The sequence below is a fragment of the Ranitomeya variabilis genome, chromosome 1 (genome assembly GCF_051348905.1).
Source record: "Ranitomeya variabilis isolate aRanVar5 chromosome 1, aRanVar5.hap1, whole genome shotgun sequence".
In the NCBI taxonomy this organism is placed as follows: domain Eukaryota; kingdom Metazoa; phylum Chordata; class Amphibia; order Anura; family Dendrobatidae; genus Ranitomeya; species Ranitomeya variabilis.
The window spans coordinates 552,685,526-552,707,899 of record NC_135232.1 but is presented as its reverse complement, the minus strand read 5'-3'; positions in this window follow the sequence as shown (position 1 = coordinate 552,707,899).

Below are 22,374 nucleotides of genomic sequence, written 5' to 3'. Positions count from 1 at the left end.
CTCCAGGCTCGCATCTGAGTGCAGAGCGGCCTGGAACTCCTGGCTAGGGGCAGCCAGAAGCGACGTCAGGGTCCCTTCCCCACGGGAACCCTCTGGGACCTGCTCTGGGTCCATCTCTGGTTCAGTCGCTCCTGTGACTGAGGACGGTCCAGAAGGCAAGACGTTTATCTGTGTTCTGGGCACTCTGACTGCGGGTGACAGCAGCTATGTAGGCTGTTGTGAATCTGCTTTTGGGCTCCTTCTGGTGGTGGCTAGTGGTACTGGTGACTCGGGTGTGTTTTCTTTCTCAGTTCACCTGTTTTCATCAGTAGTGGGGAGTTCCTATTTATTCCTGCTCTTCAGTCATTGCCTTGCCGGCCATCAATGTAACCAGAGCCTTTCTGTTGCATGTTCCTGATCCTAGACTACTGATCAGCTAAGTTGGACTCTTAGTCCTAAGTTTGTTTGCATTTTTTGTTCCAGTTTACAGTTATATCATTCTCTGTAGCTGGAAGCTCTTGTGGGCTGAAATTACCACTCCGGTGTCATGAGTTGACACATGAGTCTTAAAGTAATTTCAGGATGGTATTTTAAAAGGGTTTTCAGCTGACCGTGCAGTTCCCTTTTGTATCTTTCTACTATCTAGTAAGCGGACCTCGCTTTGCTGAACCTACCTTCATACTGCGTATGTCTTTTCCTCTGAACTCACCGTCAATATATGTGGGGGGCTTCTGTCTCCTTTTCGGGGGAATTTCCCTAGAGGTAAGCCAGGTCTGTTTTTTCCTCTACTAGGGTTAGTTAGTCCTCCGGCTGGCGAGAGACGTCTAGGGATAAAACTTAGGCACGCCCCCCGGCCACTATTAGTTGTGTGGTAGGTTTAGCTCACGGTCAGCTCGAGATTCCATCACCCAAGAGCTCGTCCGTTTTTTATGCGTCCTGACGTTCCCCTGCCATTGGGAACCATGACAGTATGGCCGGCCAAGTGTTAAAACTGTTGGCAGAAGAAAGGAGAGAAAAAGAAGTCTGCAAATTTTTTTTTTTTTTTTCCCCTTGGTGCTTGCTCTATAGTTGAATCAGTTGCATTTCAGCTCTAATTGCAGTCTTTGTCTCCCTCTCCTTCTAACACTTGAATGGCTCTGATCTCACCTGCTTAAAATGGATCCTCAGAGTTTGGCTACAGGTTTGAATAATCTTGCCACAAAAGTTCAAGATTTACAGGATTTTGTTGTACATGCTCCTATATCTGAACCTAGAATTCCTATACCAGAATTTTTCTCCGGAGATAGATCTCGTTTTTTGAATTTCAAATATAATTGTAAATTATTTCTTTCTCTGAGACCTCGCTCCGCTGGAGATCCCGCACAACAGGTTAAGATTGTAATTTCCTTGCTGCGAGGTGACCCTCAAGATTGGGCATTTGCATTGGCACCAGGGGATCCTGCGTTGCTCAATGTGGATGCGTTTTTTCTGGCTTTGGGGTTGCTTTATGAGGAACCTAATTTAGAGATTCAGGCTGAAAAAGCCTTGATGGCCCTGTCTCAAGGGCAAGATGAAGCTGAAATATACTGCCAAAAATTTCGTAAATGGTCTGTGCTTACTCAGTGGAATGAGTGCGCTTTGGCGGCGAATTTCAGAGAGGGTCTCTCTGATGCCATTAAGGATGTTATGGTGGGGTTCCCTGCGCCTACAGGTCTGAATGAGTCCATGACAATGGCTATTCAGATTGATCGGCGTTTGCGGGAGCGTAAACCTGTGCACCATTTGGCGGTGTCTTCTGAGAAGGCGCCAGAGAATATGCAATGTGATAGAATTCTGTCCAGAAGCGAACGGCAGAATTTTAGGCGAAAAAATGGGTTGTGCTTCTATTGTGGTGATTCAACTCATGTTATATCAGCATGCTCTAGACGCACAAAGAAGGTTGATAAGTCTGTTTCAATTGGCACTTTACAGTCTAAGTTTATTCTATCTGTGACCTTGATTTGTTCATTATCGTCAATTACCGCGGACGCCTATGTCGACTCTGGCGCCGCTTTGAGTCTTATGGATTGGTCCTTTGCCAGGCGCTGTGGGTTTAATCTAGAGCCTCTGGAAGTCCCTATACCTCTGAAGGGTATTGATTCTACGCCATTGGCTAGTAATAAACCACAATACTGGACACAAGTGACTATGCGTATGACTCCAGACCATCAGGAGGTGATTCGCTTCCTTGTGTTGTACAATCTACATGATGTTTTGGTGCTCGGATTGCCATGGTTACAATCTCATAATCCAGTCCTTGACTGGAAAGCAATGTCTGTGTTAAGCTGGGGATGTCAGGGGGCTCATGGGGACGTACCTTTGGTTTCCATTTCATCATCTGTTCCCTCTGAGATTCCGGCATTTTTGTCTGATTATCGTGATGTTTTTGAGGAGCCTAAGCTTGGTTCACTCCCTCCTCACAGAGATTGCGATTGTACCATAGATCTGATTCCAGGCAGTAAATTTCCAAAGGGTCGTTTGTTTAATTTATCCGTACCTGAACATGTTGCTATGCGAGAGTATATTAAGGAGTCCCTGGAAAAGGGACATATTCGTCCTTCTTCATCTCCCTTAGGAGCCGGTTTTTTCTTTGTGTCTAAAAAAGATGGCTCTTTGAGGCCGTGTATTGATTATCGACTCTTGAATAAAATTACAGTCAAATATCAGTATCCTTTGCCACTGCTGACTGATTTGTTTGCTCGAATAAAGGGGGCTAAGTGGTTCTCTAAGATTGATCTTCGTGGGGCGTATAATTTGGTGCGAATTAAGCAGGGGGATGAGTGGAAAACCGCATTTAATACGCCCGAGGGCCATTTTGAGTATTTAGTAATGCCTTTTGGTCTTTCAAATGCCCCTTCAGTCTTTCAGTCCTTTATGCATAACATTTTCCGTGAATATTTGGATAAATTTATGATTGTGTATCTGGATGATATTTTGATTTTTTCGGATGACTGGGACTCTCATGTCCAACAAGTCAGGAGGGTTTTTCAGGTTTTGCGGGCTAATTCCTTGTGTGTGAAGGGTTCTAAGTGTATTTTTGGGGTTCAAAAGATTTCTTTTTTGGGGTACATTTTTTCCCCTTCTTCCATTGAGATGGATCCTGTCAAGGTTCGGGCTATTTGTGATTGGACGCAACCTACTTCTCTTAAGAGCCTTCAGAAATTCTTGGGCTTTGCTAATTTTTATCGTCGATTTATAACTGGTTTTTCGGATGTTGCTAAACCTTTGACTGATTTGACTAAAAAGGGTGCTGATGTTGCTGATTGGTCCCCTGCTGCTGTGGAGGCCTTTCGGGAGCTTAAGCGCCGCTTTTCTTCTGCCCCTGTGTTGCGTCAGCCTGATGTTGCTCTTCCTTTTCAGGTTGAGGTCGACGCTTCCGAGATCGGAGCTGGGGCGGTTTTGTCGCAGAAAAGTTCCGACTGCTCCGTGATGAGACCTTGTGCGTTCTTTTCTCGAAAATTTTCGCCCGCCGAGCGAAACTATGATATTGGTAATCGGGAGCTTTTGGCTATGAAGTGGGCTTTTGAGGAGTGGCGTCATTGGCTTGAGGGGGCTAGACATCAGGTGGTGGTATTGACCGATCACAAGAATCTGATTTATCTTGAGTCTGCCAAGCGCCTGAATCCTAGACAGGCGCGCTGGTCGTTGTTTTTCTCTCGGTTTAATTTTGTGGTCTCATACCTACCAGGTTCTAAAAATGTGAAGGCAGATGCCCTTTCTAGGAGTTTTGAGCCTGATTCCCCTGGTGATTCTGAACCTACAGGTATCCTTAAGGATGGGGTGATATTATCTGCTGTTTCCCCAGACCTGCGACGGGCTTTGCAGGAGTTTCAGGCGGATAGACCTGATCGTTGCCCGCCTGGTAGACTGTTTGTTCCTGATGATTAGACCAGTAGAGTCATCTCGGAGGTTCATTCTTCTGCGTTGGCAGGTCATCCTGGAATTTTTGGTACTAGGGATTTGGTGGCTAGGTCCTTCTGGTGGCCTTCCCTGTCTCGAGACGTACGAGTTTTTGTGCAGTCTTGTGATGTTTGTGCTCGGGCCAAGCCTTGTTGTTCTCGGGCTAGCGGATTATTGTTATCTTTGCCTATTCCGAAGAGGCCTTGGACTCACATCTCTATGGATTTTATTTCTGATCTCCCTGCTTCTCAGAAAATGTCTGTCATCTGGGTGGTGTGTGACCGTTTCTCAAAGATGGTTCATTTGGTACCTTTGCCTAAGTTGCCTTCCTCATCCGAATTGGTTCCTCTGTTTTTTCAAAATGTGGTTCGCTTGCATGGTATTCCGGAAAATATCGTTTCTGACAGGGGGACCCAGTTCGTGTCTAGATTTTGGCGGGCATTCTGTGCTAGGATGGGCATTGATTTGTCTTTTTCGTCTGCGTTCCATCCTCAGACTAATGGCCAGACGGAGCGAACTAATCAGACCTTGGAGACTTATTTGAGGTGTTTTGTGTCTGCGGATCAGGATGACTGGGTTGCCTTTTTGCCGTTGGCAGAGTTTGCCCTCAATAATCGGGCTAGTTCTGCCACTTTGGTTTCTCCTTTCTTTTGCAATTCGGGGTTTCACCCACGTTTTTCTTCCGGTCAGGTGGAGTCTTCGGATTGTCCTGGAGTGGATACTATGGTGGATAGGTTGCATCGGATTTGGGGACAGGTGGTGGACAATTTGAAGTTGTCCCAGGAGAAGACTCAGCATTTTGCCAACCGCCGTCGTTGTGTTGGTCCTCGTCTTCGTGTTGGGGACTTGGTGTGGTTGTCTTCCCGTTTTGTCCCTATGAGGGTTTCTTCTCCTAAGTTTAAGCCTCGGTTCATCGGTCCTTATAGGATTTTGGAGATTCTTAACCCTGTATCCTTTCGTTTAGACCTTCCGGCATCTTTCGCTATCCATAATGTCTTCCATCGGTCGTTGTTGCGGAGGTATGAGGTGCCGGTTGTTCCTTCTACCGAGCCTCCTGCTCCTGTGCTGGTTGAGGGTGAATTGGAGTATGTTGTGGAAAAAATTTTGGACTCCCGTATTTCCAGACGGAGACTACAATATCTGGTTAAGTGGAAGGGTTATGGTCAAGAAGATAATTCTTGGGTAACTGCTTCTGATGTTCACGCCTCTGATTTGGTTCGTGCCTTTCATAGGGCTCATCCGGATCGCCCTGGTGGTTCTTGTGAGGGTTCGGTGCCCCCTCCTTGAGGGGGGGGTACTGTTGTGAATCTGCTTTTGGGCTCCTTCTGGTGGTGGCTAGTGGTACTAGTGACTCGGGTGTGTTTTCTTTCTCAGTTCACCTGTTTTCATCAGTAGTGGGGAGTTCCTATTTATTCCTGCTCTTCAGTCATTGCCTTGCCGGCCATCAATGTAACCAGAGCCTTTCTGTTGCATGTTCCTGCTCCTAGACTACTGATCAGCTAAGTTGGACTCTTAGTCCTAAGTTTGTTTGCATTTTTTGTTCCAGTTTACAGTTATATCATTCTCTGTAGCTGGAAGCTCTTGTGGGCTGAAATTACCACTCCGGTGTCATGAGTTGACACATGAGTCTTAAAGTAATTTCAGGATGGTATTTTAAAAGGGTTTTCAGCTGACCGTGCAGTTCCCTTTTGTATCTTTCTACTATCTAGTAAGCGGACCTCGCTTTGCTGAACCTACCTTCATACTGCGTATGTCTTTTCCTCTGAACTCACCGTCAATATATGTGGGGGGCTTCTGTCTCCTTTTCGGGGGAATTTCCCTAGAGGTAAGCCAGGTCTGTTTTTTCCTCTACTAGGGTTAGTTAGTCCTCCGGCTGGCGAGAGACGTCTAGGGATAAAACTTAGGCACACCCCCCGGCCACTATTAGTTGTGTGGTAGGTTTAGCTCACGGTCAGCTCGAGATTCCATCACCCAAGAGCTTGTCCGTTTTTTATGTGTCCTGACGTTCCCCTGCCATTGGGAACCATGACAGTAGGCTGTCTCCCCGGTGATTTGCACAGACCCATCAGCCGGCGCTGCTATGGGTACTACCTCCACATCCACCCCCAACATTCCAGGAGCAGTGCTACTTATGGGGCAGTTACTTTCATCTGTGGCACTGGTCAGTTGCACGGCATCATCTTCCTCACGGTTCCCATACATCTCCCCATTCCCCATAGCACCATGGCTTGCTCCTGTTAGAGGTTTCTCAGCCATCCCACCCCGCAGAGTGACGTGGCTGAGCACTCCTGCACCTGTGAACACATCATACTTGGGACACAAATGGTTAGCAGGTAACACATGCACATTTTCATCATCCGCATTATCCGTATTATCTTCGGCATTTTCAGAAAAATGGTTATCAGATACATCATTAATCAGTAAAGCATTGTGAGGTAACACATGCAATTTCCCATCGCTATCATCAGCATTTGATCAGGGAGGGGAGTCAGGTCCAATCCGCCCTGGTTGCTAGTAGGGCCGGCATTCAGTGGTTGGACCTCTGCTGCAGCACCATTTTCGCTTGGGCCGGCTTCTGCATCCGCTGGGTTCTTAGCGATTTCCCGTTGCACCAGAGCCGCGGCCATTTGGCTTTTGTTTTTGCCTGTGGCGTCAATCTGCATCACCCCGCAAAGGGCAATAAGAGTGTCCTTGTCATGCTGCTTATACCAGCCGTCTCTTTTTGTGGCCAACATTTCCAAATAAAAGATAGGATAGAAAAACAAAGAGAAAGGGAGGGGGTAATCGCAAGTACACACAATTGTCTCAGGACTAGTAAACACTGAGCCTCCCAAACGCACTGAACAAAGTATGCTGCCACCAGGTTCGATTCTATTAATGGTTAATGGGTCCGGAGCCAACCCAAATCAGTAGCGTAATTCACCTCAGAGGACGCGACAGTTCGTTATAGAGCACGGAGAGACAAGCTAGTAATTTTATATTTTACTCCAAAAAAAGTAGGCAGTGTTTACAAACTAAAAAATATATTATAAAGAAGACAAATCATATGTACAATACAATTACAAATAAAAGGGGATTAACGTTGAAAAGAACACTTACATTTCGTTATGTCATCTTATTTCATGGCTGGCCGTGTGCTGTGGAGGAGAAAGACAGCCATATATCTATATGCATCATACATCTGACCAGCAGCTAGACCCCGGACAAAAGACTCACACAACTCAACAGGGTGAAGACAAGCCCTCTTGTCGTGACATCACTCAGTGGGCTGAGTTAGGAAATGCACTCCTCTTTTCTACTCTTTCCGTTTTTGCTTCACAGGGCAAACAAAGACATTCCTGGGGGAGGGGGGGAAACAAGTGGCTTGAATTCCACTGTGCTACAAGCAGAGAAAAGAAGGGGGGTCGAATCTGCAGTGTGTGTCTGTGCCATGGTACCTTCTAGAACTAATCTCACATTGACATTTTTACATTATCGTGACAGTTGGGTGCACTGAGGGCATATGTGGGGGTGTACTGGGGGACAAACTGGGCTGTATGTGGGTCCACACTGGGCCGTATGTTGCGATGCCCTGTGGGCACACACTAAGGCTGTGGGTTGGGTTGTACTGGGCCATATGTGGGGGGTCGTACTGGGGAGCACCCTGGGCCATGTGGGGGGTCGTACTGGGGTCATACTGGGCCGTATGTGTGGGTGTATTGGGAGCAGCCTGAGCCTTATGTGGAGTTGTACTGGGGGGGGCACACTAGGCCGTAAGTGGGGGTGTTCTGGTGGTCAGACTGGGCTGTATGTGCAGGGTTGCTAAGGGACACACTGGGCCATATGTGGGAGCAGATTGGATTGTATGTTGGGTTATACTGGGGGGCACACTGCACTGTATGTGGGGGTGCACTTCGTGCACACTGGGTTGTATGTAAGGTGTGCTGGGTGGCACACTGGGAGGTACTTGAGGTTTACTGGAGGGCACACTGGGTATTTAGCGGAGTTCTACTGGCACATGGGAACAACTGGGCTATATGTGGCTGTACAATAGGCTGTATGTGGGGGTGTACTGGGGCGCATACTGGGCTGTATGTGGAAGTGTATTGGCTGGCACACTTTGCTATTTGTGGGGTGCATTGGGAGGCATACTGGGTCATACAGTGCCTTGCAAAAGTATTCGGCTCCCTGGAACTTTTCAACCTTTTCCCACATATCATGCTTCAAACATAAAGATACCAAATGTAAATTTTTGGTGAAGAATCAACAACAAGTGGAACACAATTGTGAAGTTGAACGAAATTTATTGGTTAATTTAATTTTTTGTGGAAATTCAAAAACTGAAAAGTGGGACGTGCAATATTATTCGGCCCCTTTACTTTCAGTGCAGCAAACTCACTCCAGAAGTTCATTGTGGATCTCTGAGTGATCCAATGTTGTCCTAAATGCCTAATGATGATAAATATAATCCACGTGTGTAATCAAGTCTCCGTATAAATGCACCTGCTCTGTGATAGTTTCAGGGTTCTGTTTGAAGCACAGAGAGCATCATGAAGACCAAGGAACACAACAGGCAGGTCCGCGATACAGATGTGAAGAAGTTTAAAGTCGGCTTTGGATACAAAATGATTTCCAAAACTTTAAACATCCCAAGGAGCACTGTGCAAGCAATCATATTGAAATGGAAGGAGTATCCTACCACAGCAAATCTACCAAGACCCGGCCGTCCCTCTAAACTTTCATCTCAAACAAGGAGAAGATTGATCAGAGATGCAGCCAAGAGGCCCATGATCACCCTGGATGAACTGCAGAGATCTACAGCTGAGGTGGGACAGTCTGTCCATACGACAACAATCAGTCGTACACTGTACAAATCTGGCCTTTATGGAAGAGTGGCAAGAAGAAAGCCAATTCTCAAACATATCCATAAAAAGTGTCGTTTGCAACAAGCCACCTGGGAGACACACCAAACATGTGGAAGAAGGTGCTCTGGTCAGATGAAACCAAAATCGAACTTTTTGGCAACAATGCCAAAACATATGTTTGGCGTAAAGGCAACATAGCTCATCACACTGAACACACCATCCCCACTGTCAAACATGGTGGTAGCAGCATCATGGTTTGGGCCTGCTTTTCTTCAGCAGGGACAGGGAAGATGGTTAAAATTGATGGGAAGATGGATGGAACCAAATACAGGACCATTCTTGAAGAAAACCTGTTGTCTGCAAAAGACATGAGACAGGGAAGGAGATTAGTCTTCCAACAAGACAATGATCCCAAACATAAAGCAAAATCTACAATGGAATGGTTCACAAATAAACGTATCCAGGTGTGAGAATGGCCAAGTCACAGTCCAGACCTCAATCCAATTGAGAATCTATGGAAAGAGCTGAAAACTGCTGTTCACAATCGATCTCCATCAAACCTCACTGAGCTCGAGCTGTTTGCCAAGGAAGAATGAGCAAGAATTTCAGTCTCTCAATGTACAAAACTGATAGAGACATACCCCAAGCGACTTGCAGCTGTAATCGCATCAAAAGGTGGATCAACAAAGTATTAAGGTAAAGGTGCCGAATAATATTGCACTCCCCACTTTTCAGTTTTTGAATTTCCACAAAAATTTAAAATAAGCAATAAATTTCGTTCAACTTCACAATTGTGTTCCACTTGTTGTTGATTCTTCACCAAAAATTTACATTTGGTATCTTAATGTTTGAAGCACGATATGTGGGAAAAGGTTGAAAAGTTCCAGGAAGCTGAATACTTTCGCAAGGCACTGTATGTGGGGGTGTAATAGGGGGCAGACTGGGACATATGTGGGGTTGTATGGGGTGGCACAATGGGCTGTATGTGGGGTGGAATGGGAGGCATACTGGGCCATATGTGAGGGTGTAATAGGGGCAGACTGGGCTGTATGTGGAGGTGTACTGGGGGCACACTGGGCCATATGTGGGAGTGTACTGGGGGCACCCTGGGCCGTATGTGAGGTCGTATAGGGTGGCACAATGTGCTGTATTTTGGGGTGTAGTAGGGGTCATACTGGGCCGTATATGAGGGTGTAATAGGGGGCACACTAGGCTGTATGTGGGGATGTACTGTGGGGGCACACTGGGCCATATGTGGGGGTGTACTGGAGGGCACACTTGGCCATATGTGGGGCACACTGGGCCGTATGAGGGGTGTTGTACTGAGGGCACACTGGGTCTTATGAGGTGTACTGAGGTCACTCTGGGCAGTATGTGGGGGTTGTACTGGGGCACACTGGGCCGTATGTGGGTGTGTATAAGGGGCACACTGGGCCATATGTGGGGGTGTATAAGGGGCACATTGCGCCGTATGTGGAGGACTATTGGGGGGCACACTGGGCCATGTATAGGGTTACTGGGGGCACAATTGGCCATATGTGGGGGTGTACTAGGGGGCACACTGGGCTGTATGTGGGAGTGTACTGTGGGGTCACAGTGTATTATACAGGGGGCACACTGGGCTGTATGTGGAAGTGTACATGCTTGCACACTGGGCCATGTGTGGGGTGTAATGGGGTACACTGGGCCGTATGTTGGGGTGTAATGGGAGGCATACTGGGCCATATGTGGGGGTGCAATAGGGGCACACTGGGCCATATGTGGAGGTGTACTGGGGCACACTGTGCTGCATGTGGGGTTGTACTTTCAGGACACACTGGGCTGTATGTTGGGTTATACTGGGTGGCACACTGTCTTATCTGGAGGTGTACTGGGGGTACACTGGGCCGTATGTGGGGGTGTACTGGGGGCACACCCAGCCGCATGTGGGGCTGCACTGTGGGATGTACTGGGGGCACACTGGGACATATGTGGGGTGGACTGGGGCAACACTTGGCTGTATGTGGGATGTACTGTGGGGACACACTGTCCTGTAGTTTGGGGTTTTACTGGGGTGGCACACGGCCATATGTGGGGGTGTACTGGGGGTACACTGGACTATATGTAGGGGTGCACCAGGGTGCACACTGGGCCCTTTGTGGGTTGTTGTACTGGCTTCACATTGGGCCGTAAGTAGGGGGTGTATTGGGGGCGCCCCGGGCTATATGTGGGGTTGCACAAGGGGCGCACTGCGCCATATGTGGAGGTGTACTGGGGGCACACTAGGCCGTATGTGGGGTTACTGGGGTCTCACTGGGCTGTATGTGGGGGTGTACTGGAGGGCATACTGGGCCATATGTGGGGGTATATCGGGGGCCACGCTGGGCTGTATGTGGGGCACACTGGGCCCTTTTTGGGATGTTGTACTGGGGTTACACTGGGCTGTATGTGGGGGCTGTACTGGACTGTATGTGGGGGTGTATTGGGGGGCACCCTGGGCCTTATGTGGAGTTGTAATGAGGAGCATCCGGGGTGGTATGTGAGGGTGTACTGGGGGCACACTGCGTCGTATGTGTGAGGTGTCCTGGATGGCACACTGGGCCGTATGTGGGGCTGTACTGGGGTGCACACTGGTCCATATGTAGGAGTGTACTGGGGGGCAAACTGGGCCGTATGTGGGCTGTACTGGGGGCACACTAGTCTGTATGTAGGGGTGTACTTGGGGGGCACACTGGGCCGTATGTGTGGTGTACTGGGGGCACATTGGTTGTATAGGGAGGTGAACTGGTGGGCACACTGGGCCGCATGTGGGGGTTACTGGGGGCACACTGGGCCATTTGTGGAGGTGTACTGGGGGGGAACCCTGGGACTTATAAAGGGGTATTCTGTAGGGCATGTTGGACTGTTTTTAGAGGTGTACGGGGGGCACACTCGGATGAATGTGGGGGTGTACTGGGGTCACACTGGGCAGTATGTGGGGTGTACTGGGGACACACACTGGGCCGTATGTGGGGTGTACTGGGGGGACACATTGGGCTGTATGTGGGTGTGTACTATTGGGGTCGTAGTGGGCTCTATGTGGGTCTGTACTGGGGGTCACAGTGGGCTGTACTGGTGGCAAACTGGACTGTATTTGGGGGTGCACTGGGACATACTGGGCTATATGTGAAGGTGTACTGGGGGCATACTAGGCTATATGTGAAGGAGTACTGGGGGTACACTGGGCCATATGTGGGGGTTTACGGGGGGGCATACTGGGCAGTATGTGGGGGTGTACTGGGGGGCAAACTGAGCAATATGTGGGGAGTGTACTGGGGTACATTGGGTTATATGTGGAGGTGTACTGGGAGCACACTGGGCAGTATGTGGTGGTGTCCTGGTGGGCACACTGGGCGGTATGTAAGGGTATTCGGGGCACATTGGGCTGTATGTGGGTGTGTACTATTGGGGTCATAGTGGGCTGTATGTGGGTCTGTACTGGGGGTCACAGTGGGCTATATTGATGGCAAACTGGGCTATATTTGGGGGTGCACTGGGACATACTGGGCTGTATGTGAAGGTGTACTGGGGGCATACTGGGCTATATGTGAAGGTGTACTGGGGGTACAATGGGCCATATGTGGAAGTTTTTGGGGCATACTGGGCAGTATGTGGAGAGTGTACTGGGGGTACATTGGGTTATATGTGGGGGTGTACTGGGAGCACACTGGGCAGTATGTGGTGGTGTCCTGGCGGGCACACTGGGTTATATGAGGGGGGTATACTGGGGGGTACACTGGGTTATATGTGTGGGTGTACTGGGGGTACACTGGGTTATATGTGTGGGTGTACTGGGGGCACACTGGGTTATATGTGGGGGGTATACTGGGGGCACACTGGGTTATATATGGGGGTGTACTGGGGAGGCACACTGGGTTATATGTGGGGGGTATACTGGGGGCACACTGGGTTATATATGGGGGTGTACTGGGGACGCACACTGGGTTATATGTGGGGGGTGTACTGGGAGGGCACACTAGGTTATATGTGGAGGTGTAAATTCTACTGTACAGTATGTGGGGGGTGTAGTGGGGGCACACTGGGTTATATGTGGGGATGTACTGGGGGTTATCAAGCACTGACCACTGAACATTAACCACTCTTTTGCTGCCTCCCTGACAATAATGATGTGCAGATCAGCCAGGACAGGAGTCTATTGGGAGTTATCCTGCAGCTGTTCAGGGATCTACAGTGTGAGGCTGAAGTTGCGGGGTTACTTGGGGGTCTCCTCCTTCCAGTTGATGCACCCTCTTTGGCTGGGGAGGGTCTTTTCGCATGAATGGATCTGGAGGATTGAAGCTCTCCATTGTGGGCAGAGGGGCGGGCCCACCTCGCATGGAGCTGAATTGTGCCCTGGCCAAAGAAATCTTCTCCTCTCCCAAGTCCCCAGCACAGAGGACGCAGCGCAGACCATGAGGTAAGACCCTCAATCAACAGCCCCCCCGGTCAGGGCCCATCCGGTGCATTTCAGTACCTGAGGGCAAAGAGGATGGGACCATGGACCAAAGGGGGCACTGATCACTTCATGGGGTCTGAGGGCTGGGGGAAGCACCAATCGCTCCGCAATGTATGAAAGTGGTGTCCTTATAATAGACCCCCATTGCCTGGTTCTGAGTCCATGTGTCCTCACTATAAGCCCATCATCCCGAGTCTGAGACCACGTGTCCTTACTATAAGCCCATAATCTTGAATCTGAACCCATGTGTCCTGACTGTAAACCCATCATCCCGGGTCTGAGCCCACGTGTCCTCACTGTAAGCCCAACATCCCATGTCTGAGCCCACGTGTCCTCACTGTAAGCCCAACATCCCGGGTCTGAGCCCACGTGTCCTCACTGTAAGCCCAACATCCCGGGTCTGAGCCCACGTGTCCTCACTGTAAGCCCAACATCCCGGGTCTGAGCCCACGTGTCCTCACTGTAAGCCCAACATCCCGGGTCTGAGCCCACGTGTCCTCACTGTAAGCCCAACATCCCGAGTCTGAGCCCACGTGTCCTCACTGTAAGCCCAACATCCCGGGTCTGAGCCCACGTGTCCTCACTGTAAGCCCAACATCCCGAGTCTGAGCCCACGTGTCCTCACTGTAAGCCCAACATCCCGAGTCTGAGCCCACGTGTCCTCACTGTAAGCCCAACATCCCGGGTCTGAGCCCACGTGTCCTCACTGTAAGCCCAACATCCCGGGTCTGAGCCCACGTGTCCTCACTGTAAGCCCAACATCCCGGGTCTGAGCCCACGTGTCCTCACTGTAAGCCCAACATCCCGGGTCTGAGCCCACGTGTCCTCACTGTAAGCCCAACATCCCGGGTCTGAGCCCACGTGTCCTCACTGTAAGCCCAACATCCCGGGTCTGAGCCCACGTGTCCTCACTGTAAGCCCAACATCCCGAGTCTGAGCCCACGTGTCCTCACTGTAAGCCCAACATCCCGGGTCTGAGCCCACGTGTCCTCACTGTAAGCCCAACATCCCGAGTCTGAGCCCACGTGTCCTCACTGTAAGCCCAACATCCCGAGTCTGAGCCCACGTGTCCTCACTGTAAGCCCAACATCCCGGGTCTGAGCCCACGTGTCCTCACTGTAAGCCCAACATCCCGGGTCTGAGCCCACGTGTCCTCACTGTAAGCCCAACATCCCGGGTCTGAGCCCACGTGTCCTCACTGTAAGCCCAACATCCCGGGTCTGAGCCCACGTGTCCTCACTGTAAGCCCAACATCCCGGGTCTGAGCCCACGTGTCCTCACTGTAAGCCCAACATCCCGGGTCTGAGCCCACGTGTCCTCACTGTAAGCCCAACATCCCGAGTCTGAGCCCACGTGTCCTCACTGTAAGCCCAACATCCCGGGTCTGAGCCCACGTGTCCTCACTGTAAGCCCAACATCCCGAGTCTGAGCCCACGTGTCCTCACTGTAAGCCCAACATCCCGAGTCTGAGCCCACGTGTCCTCACTGTAAGCCCAACATCCCGGGTCTGAGCCCACGTGTCCTCACTGTAAGCCCAACATCCCGGGTCTGAGCCCACGTGTCCTCACTGTAAGCCCAACATCCCGGGTCTGAGCCCACGTGTCCTCACTGTAAGCCCAACATCCCGGGTCTGAGCCCACGTGTCCTCACTGTAAGCCCAACATCCCGGGTCTGAGCCCACGTGTCCTCACTGTAAGCCCAACATCCCGGGTCTGAGCCCACGTGTCCTCACTGTAAGCCCAACATCCCGGGTCTGAGCCCACGTGTCTTTACTATAACTCCATCATCTCGAATCTGAACCCATGTGTGCTCACTATAAACCCAACATCCCGGGTCTGAGCCCACGTGTCTTTACTATAACTCCATCATCCTGGGTCTTAGCCCATGTGTCCTCACTATAAACAAATCATTGTGGGGCTGAACACAAGTGTCCCCCATATAAGCCCATCATCCCCAGGTCTGAGGACACCTGTTCTTACTATAAATCAATCATCCTGGGTCTGAGCCCACATGTCCTCACTATAAGCCTATCATCCCGGCTCCAATCCCACCCACGTTTCACAGTAAGTCCATCATCCCGGGTCTGAGCCAAGGGGTTGTCCACTAAAACCCATCAGCCCTTAGCCGGAGTCCACGTGTCCTCCTCACTATAACACCCTCATTTCCCGTTCCGAGTCCATGTGTCTCAGCATCACCCTCTCATTCCCCGGCCTGAGGCCATGTGCCCTTTCTAGAAGTCCATCATCCCAGGTCTTGGGGCAGTAGACCTTCTCACTACTGGTGACGCCCCCTTCTGACCTTCCTGCATGGCCCTTTGTGCTGAGGTTACCCTGCAGAGTGTGTGTCCCAGAATTCCTCCTCACCACTTAGGTGGGGCAGGGATGTTAACTGAAGTTTGTGGCCCCGGTAAAAGTTTCTCGCAGGCCTCGAGCCCTCACAGGTCGGTAATAATATTGGTATTGTCTAATGGGTCAAATGGACCCTAAGCTCCGCAGCCCAGGTGCCACTCTGTGCTAATCACAAATGCTCACAAGGGCGGAGGTGCTGTTGCAGTGTACCAGTGCAGGACGCGGGGTAGATACTGGGGGCTGCACTCCACTGCTCAGGGAGGATTTTCTCCTGACATGCGGTGACAGCCCAGTTACTGGGACTTTGTTGGCCACATTCCGGGGCCGTTGCCGGGCACTGGTTGCCATGGTAGTGTGTGGTGCCTCTTCCAGACTCAATATTCAAAGAGGACCCGAAATCCAAACATCACAATCCACAAGGAGGGCGACAACCCACAGCGAGCATAGAGCAGGCCCATTTAGGAATAGGACGGACCCACCCGGGATTAGAGTGGACTCATCCGGTTGTAGAAAGGGCCCACCCAAGCGTAGTGCGGGCGAACCAGGGGGTAGAGTAGGCCCACCAGGTCAGCAAGTGCGACAAAGGCCGCTGCACCCCGGGGTGACCATTATGTAATAATCCGGGTACGACATAGCAGAGCTGTGCGTGGTACATATAATCCGGATGTAACATAGCAGAGCTGTACAAGTTACATTTAGTACGAGTGTGATGGAGCAGTGGTGTGTGTCACATATAATCCATGTAACACAAGGCAGAGCTGTGCGTGTTACATGTGATCCAGTGTGATGTAACAGATCTGTGCGTGTTACATGTAATCCAGTGTGATGTAGCAGAGCTGTGCGTGTTACATGTAATCCAGTGTGATGGAGCAGAGCTGTGCGTGTTACATGTAATCCAGTGTGATGGAGCAGAGCTGTGCGTGTTACATGTAATCCAGTGTGATGGAGCAGAGCTGTGCGTGTTACATGTAATCCAGTGTGATGGAGCAGAGCTGTGCGTGTTACATGTAATCCAGTGTGATGGAGCAGAGCTGTGCGTGTTACATGTAATCCAGTGTGATGGAGCAGAGCTGTGCGTGTTACATGTAATCCAGTGTGATGTAACAGATCTGTGCGTGTTACATGTAATCCAGTGTGATGGAGCAGAGCTGTGCGTGTTACATGTAATCCAGTGTGATGGAGCAGAGCTGTGCGTGTTACATGTAATCCAGTGTGATGTAACAGATCTGTGCGTGTTACATGTAATCCAGTGTGATGGAGCAGAGCTGTGCGTGTTACATGTAATCCAGTGTGATGGAGCAGAGCTGTGCGTGTTACATATAATCCAGTGTGATGTAGCAGAGCTGTGCGTGTTACATGTAATCCAGTGTGATGGAGCAGAGCTGTGCGTGTTACATGTAATCCAGTGTGATGGAGCAGAGCTGTGCGTGTTACATGTAATCCAGTGTGATGGAGCAGAGCTGTGCGTGTTACATGTAATCCAGTGTGATGGAGCAGAGCTGTGCGTGTTACATGTAATCCAGTGTGATGGAGCAGAGCTGTGCGTGTTACATATAATCCAGTGTGATGGAGCAGAGCTGTGCGTGTTACATGTAATCCAGTGTGATGTAACAGATCTGTGCGTGTTACATGTAATCCAGTGTGATGGAGCAGAGCTGTGCGTGTTACATGTAATCCAGTGTGATGGAGCAGAGCTGTGCGTGTTACATATAATCCAGTGTGATGGAGCAGAGCTGTGCGTGTTACATGTAATCCAGGGTGATGGAGCAGAGCTGTGCGTGTTACATGTAATCCAGTGTGATGGAGCAGAGCTGTGCGTGTTACATGTAATCCAGTGTGATGGAGCAGAGCTGTGCGTGTTACATGTAATCCAGTGTGATGGAGCAGAGCTGTGCGTGTTACATGTAATCCAGTGTGATGTAACAGATCTGTGCGTGTTACATGTAATCCAGTGTGATGGAGCAGAGCTGTGCGTGTTACATGTAATCCAGTGTGATGGAGCAGAGCTGTGCGTGTTATATGTAATCCAGTGTGATGGAGCAGAGCTGTGCGTGTTACATATAATCCAGGGTGATGGAGCAGAGCTGTGCGTGTTACATGTAATCCAATATGATGGAGCAGAGCTGTGCGTGTTACATATAATCCAGTGTGATGGAGCAGAGCTGTGCGTGTTACATGTAATCCAGGGTGATGGAGCAGAGCTGTGCGTGTTACATGTGATCCAGTGTGATGTAACAGATCTGTGCGTGTTACATGTAATCCAGTGTGATGTAGCAGAGCTGTGCGTGTTACATGTAATCCAGTGTGATGGAGCAGAGCTGTGCGTGTTACATGTAATCCAGTGTGATGGAGCAGAGCTGTGCGTGTTACATGTAATCCAGTGTGATGGAGCAGAGCTGTGCGTGTTACATGTAATCCAGTGTGATGGAGCAGAGCTGTGCGTGTTACATGTAATCCAGTGTGATGGAGCAGAGCTGTGCGTGTTACATGTAATCCAGTGTGATGTAACAGATCTGTGCGTGTTACATGTAATCCAGTGTGATGGAGCAGAGCTGTGCGTGTTACATGTAATCCAGGGTGATGGAGCAGAGCTGTGCGTGTTACATGTAATCCAGTGTGATGTAACAGAGCTGTGCGTGTTACATATAATCCAGGGTGATGGAGCAGAGCTGTGTGTGTTACATGTAATCCAGTGTGATGGAGCAGAGCTGTGCGTGTTACATGTAATCCAGTGTGATGGAGCAGAGCTGTGCGTGTTACATGTAATCCAGTGTGATGGAGCAGAGCTGTGCGTGTTACATGTAATCCAGTGTGATGGAGCAGAGCTGTGCGTGTTACATGTAATCCAGTGTGATGTAACAGATCTGTGCGTGTTACATGTAATCCAGTGTGATGGAGCAGAGCTGTGCGTGTTACATGTAATCCAGTGTGATGGAGCAGAGCTGTGCGTGTTACATGTAATCCAGTGTGATGGAGCAGAGCTGTGCGTGTTACATGTAATCCAGTGTGATGTAACAGATCTGTGCGTGTTACATGTAATCCAGTGTGATGGAGCAGAGCTGTGCGTGTTACATGTAATCCAGGGTGATGGAGCAGAGCTGTGCGTGTTACATGTAATCCAGTGTGATGGAGCAGAGCTGTGCGTGTTACATGTAATCCAGTGTGATGGAGCAGAGCTGTGCGTGTTACATGTAATCCAGGGTGATGGAGCAGAGCTGTGCGTGTTACATGTAATCCAGTGTGATGGAGCAGAGCTGTGCGTGTTACATGTAATCCAGTGTGATGGAGCAGAGCTGTGCGTGTTACATGTAATCCAGTGTGATGTAACAGATCTGTGCGTGTTACATGTAATCCAGTGTGATGGAGCAGAGCTGTGCGTGTTACATGTGATCCAGTGTGATGTAACAGATCTGTGCGTGTTACATGTAATCCAGTGTGATGGAGCAGAGCTGTGCGTGTTACATGTAATCCAGTGTGATGGAGCAGAGCTGTGCGTGTTACATGTAATCCAGTGTGATGGAGCAGAGCTGTGCGTGTTACATGTAATCCAGGGTGATGGAGCAGAGCTGTGCGTGTTACATGTAATCCAGTGTGATGGAGCAGAGCTGTGCGTGTTACATGTAATCCAGTGTGATGGAGCAGAGCTGTGCGTGTTACATGTAATCCAGTGTGATGTAACAGATCTGTGCGTGTTACATGTAATCCAGTGTGATGGAGCAGAGCTGTGCGTGTTACATGTGATCCAGTGTGATGTAACAGATCTGTGCGTGTTACATGTAATCCAGTGTGATGGAGCAGAGCTGTGCGTGTTACATGTAATCCAGTGTGATGGAGCAGAGCTGTGCGTGTTACATGTGATCCAGTGTGATGTAACAGATCTGTGCGTGTTACATGTAATCCAGTGTGATGGAGCAGAGCTGTGCGTGTTACATGTAATCCAGTGTGATGGAGCAGAGCTGTGCGTGTTACATGTAATCCAGTGTGATGGAGCAGAGCTGTGCGTGTTACATGTAATCCAATATGATGGAGCAGACCTGTGCGTGCTACATGTAATCCAGTGTGATGGAGCAGAGCTGTGCGTGTTACATGTAATCCAGGGTGATGGAGCAGAGCTGTGCGTGTTACATATAATCCAGTGTGACGGAGCAGAGCTGTGCGTGTTACATGTAATCCAGTGTGATGGAGCAGAGCTGTGCGTGTCACATATAATCCAGTGTGATGGAGCAGAGCTGTGCGTGTTACATATAATCCAGGGTGATGGAGCAGAGCTGTGCGTGTTACATGTAATCCAGTGTGATGGAGCAGAGCTGTGCGTGTTACATGTAATCCAGTGTGATGGAGCAGAGCTGTGCGTGTTACATATAATCCAGTGTGATGGAGCAGAGCTGTGCGTGTTACATGTAATCCAGTGTGATGGAGCAGAGCTGTGCGTGTTACATGTAATCCAGTGTGATGGAGCAGAGCTGTGCGTGTTACATATAATCCAGGGTGATGGAGCAGAGCTGTGCGTGTTACATGTAATCCAGTGTGATGGAGCAGAGCTGTGCGTGTTACATATAATCCAGTGTGATGGAGCAGAGCGTGTTACATATAATCCAGTGTGATGGACCAGATCTGTGCGTGTTACATGTAATCCAGTGTGACGGAGCAGAGCTGTGCGTGTTACATATAATCCAGTGTGATGGAGCAGAGCTGTGCGTGTTACATGTAATCCAGTGTGACGGAGCAGAGCTGTGCGTGTTACATATAATCCAGTGTGATGGAGCAGAGCTGTGCGTGTTACATGTAATCCAGTGTGATGGAGCAGAGCTGTGCGTGTTACATGTAATCCAGTGTGATGGAGCAGAGCTGTGCGTGTTACATGTAATCCAGTGTGATGGAGCAGAGCTGTGCGTGTTACATGTAATCCAGTGTGATGGAGCAGAGCTGTGCGTGTTACATGTAATCCAGTGTGATGGAGCAGATCTGTGCGTGTTACATGTAATCCAGTGTGATGTAGCAGAGCTGTGCGTGTTACATGTAATCCAGTGTGATGGAGCAGAGCTGTGCGTGTTACATGTAATCCAGTGTGATGGAGCAGAGCTGTGCGTGTTACATGTAATCCAGTGTGATGGAGCAGAGCTGTGCGTGTTACATGTAATCCAGTGTGATGGAGCAGAGCTGTGCGTGTTACATGTAATCCAGTGTGATGGAGCAGAGCTGTGCGTGTTACATGTAATCCAGTGTGATGTAACAGATCTGTGCGTGTTACATGTAATCCAGTGTGATGGAGCAGAGCTGTGCGTGTTACATGTAATCCAGTGTGATGGAGCAGAGCTGTGCGTGTTACATGTAATCCAGTGTGATGGAGCAGAGCTGTGCGTGTTACATGTAATCCAGGGTGATGGAGCAGAGCTGTGCGTGTTACATGTAATCCAGTGTGATGGAGCAGAGCTGTGCGTGTTACATGTAATCCAGTGTGACGGAGCAGAGCTGTGCGTGTTACATGTAATCCAGTGTGATGTAACAGATCTGTGCGTGTTACATGTAATCCAGTGTGATGGAGCAGAGCTGTGCGTGTTACATGTGATCCAGTGTGATGTAACAGATCTGTGCGTGTTACATGTAATCCAGTGTGATGGAGCAGAGCTGTGCGTGTTACATGTAATCCAGTGTGATGGAGCAGAGCTGTGCGTGTTACATGTAATCCAGTGTGATGTAACAGATCTGTGCGTGTTACATGTAATCCAGTGTGATGGAGCAGAGCTGTGCGTGTTACATGTGATCCAGTGTGATGTAACAGATCTGTGCGTGTTACATGTGATCCATTGTGATGGAGCAGAGCTGTGCGTGTTACATGTAATCCAGTGTGATGGAGCAGAGCTGTGCGTGTTACATGTGATCCAGTGTGATGTAACAGATCTGTGCGTGTTACATGTAATCCAGTGTGATGTAGCAGAGCTGTGCGTGTTACATGTAATCCAGTGTGATGGAGCAGAGCTGTGCGTGTTACATATAATCCAGTGTGATGGAGCAGAGCTGTGCGTGTTACATGTAATCCAGTGTGATGGAGCAGAGCTGTGCGTGTTACATATAATCCAGGGTGATGGAGCAGAGCTGTGCGTGTTACATGTAATCCAGTGTGATGGAGCAGAGCTGTGCGTGTTACATGTAATCCAGTGTGATGGAGCAGAGCTGTGCGTGTTACATATAATCCAGTGTGATGGAGCAGAGCTGTGCGTGTTACATGTAATCCAGTGTGATGGAGCAGAGCTGTGCGTGTTACATATAATCCAGTGTGATGGAGCAGAGCTGTGCGTGTTACATGTAATCCAGTGTGATGGAGCAGAGCTGTGCGTGTTACATGTAATCCAGTGTGATGGAGCAGAGCTGTGCGTGTTACATGTAATCCAGTGTGATGGAGCAGAGCTGTGCGTGTTACATGTAATCCAATATGATGGAGCAGACCTGTGCGTGTTACATGTAATCCAGTGTGATGGAGCAGAGCTGTTCGTGTTACATATAATCCAGTGTGATGGAGCAGAGCTGTGCGTGTTACATGTAATCCAGTGTGATGTAGCAGAGCTGTGCGTGTTACATGTAATCCAGTGTGATGTAACAGAGCTGTGCGTGTTACATGTAATCCAGTGTGATGGAGCAGAGCTGTGCGTGTTACATATAATCCAGTGTGATGGAGCAGAGCGTGTTACATATAATCCAGTGTGATGGAGCAGATCTGTGCGTGTTACATGTAATCCAGTGTGACGGAGCAGAGCTGTGCGTGTTACATATAATCCAGTGTGACGGAGCAGAGCTGTGCGTGTTACATGTA